The sequence below is a fragment of the Frankliniella occidentalis genome, unplaced genomic scaffold, assembly GCF_000697945.3.
Source record: "Frankliniella occidentalis isolate FOCC.00 unplaced genomic scaffold, Focc_3.1 Scaffold12, whole genome shotgun sequence".
Classification (NCBI taxonomy): domain Eukaryota; kingdom Metazoa; phylum Arthropoda; class Insecta; order Thysanoptera; family Thripidae; genus Frankliniella; species Frankliniella occidentalis.
The window spans coordinates 530,765-532,236 of NW_026267142.1; the positions used below are offsets into that span (position 1 = coordinate 530,765).

At 54.4% G+C, this 1,472-nt stretch overlaps 1 protein-coding gene across 1 annotated transcript in view; it reads right to left on the minus strand.

The window, feature by feature from the left end:
* The window catches only part of LOC113213855 (zinc finger protein 706), a 245,715-nt gene that overhangs the window by 45,469 nt on the left and 198,774 nt on the right, over positions 1-1,472 (minus strand). The window lies entirely within an intron of this gene.

Consider the following 1,472-nt stretch of genomic DNA (forward strand, 5'->3'; position numbering starts at 1 on the left):
GGGGCGCGCGTGCTCAGTGGGCGCTGGGGACGTGCCCTGTACAGAGAGGGGACGAGGGGCACCCCCTTAACACTCAGGTGGTCCCTGCTGGCATCACGATTACTTCGAACACGTCTCTCTCTCTCTCTCTCTCTCTCTCTGACCCGTCTCGTCAGCACATCTCTCTGCTCGGCGTGGAACAACGAGCAACGGAGGCTATGCACTGTGAATTTACTGAACGTTTGTCTAAGTAGATAAAGACTTCCTATAAAAAGTCCTTGAAAATTTCCAATGCATCATCCAGGCACCAGTGCCAGTAACTTACGCCTCGCAGTAAACTGAAAAAGACAGTTCTAAACATCACGATTAAATGGTGTCAACTTTTTCAGGATATTGCATGTTTGTTTCAAAAATTATTGTATCCGGGATCATTCTTTCAGTAGAACAACCAACAACCGAGTTCGTCATCTTACGAATGTATTTTTTACTTTAAAATAACGGGGAGTTTGCGCACAAAAATTATGATGACATTTGTCGTCAAATTACGATCTAATTTTCAACAGTGAAAAGGGGATTGTTTACTCTGAAGATCTACCCTTAGGGTACAAAATGTTTCCCCTTTAGCCTTGTGTATACAACACGCTTAACATTTTCGGACTGCATCTGTGATTGGGCCCGGTATTCAAAAGCCGGGAGCTCTGCGATCACCCCCCTGTGGCTGCCAAAGCTATAGGCTCCCGATAGTCTCGATAACCGCTTCGCTGCGATAAGTTTTTGTCCCTAATTAGTCGGCTGCTAATTAATACCGACTATATAGAGGCCCATTATTCACATTCAGATTCCGTCGATTAATCATGGCAGCCCGAGCATTCTCTCACTCTCCTCCTCGCGACGGGGGATCGCGCTCCTCTCTCCCTTTCCGCGCGCCCGAAACAGAGCTACAACCAGGGCGAGAACCATTCCCGATCGAGAAGTGCTGCTGGAGTCCCTTCCCGGCGCAGGGCACACTGGGAGGACCTCATCAACTCACTCCGCGGGCCCTTCGCGAGACAAAAATCATAGTCACATAACTTTTGAATCGTCCCTCGACGTCAGCGCAGCGGCGGCGTCCTGTCCCCCCCCCCACCCCACCCCCCGCTTGTCCTGGCGAGGCGAGCAGGCGGGGCGGCGGCGCGGGCGGCCAAAGTGTGGGGCAGACGTGAGGGCAGGCGCTCTAATAGGATTCCGATTGATGACAAGAGTGGGTGTGGGGCGACGGAGAGCGGAGAGCGGAGCGGAGAGCGGAGCGGAGAGCGCGGCCGTCAAAGAGTTAAAGGGGAACAGGAACGGGGCGGCGAGGAGCCCTACCACGCCCCGCCCCGCCCCGCCCCGACGCCATCGCGCGGGAGACGATCCCCAATCCCCCGGTGGACCCTTGGCGGTCGCACAACTTTCGCGCGCCAGACTTTTGTCGTCTCCAAGTAGCGGGATAGCGTGGTGGTGGTTGGGGGGGG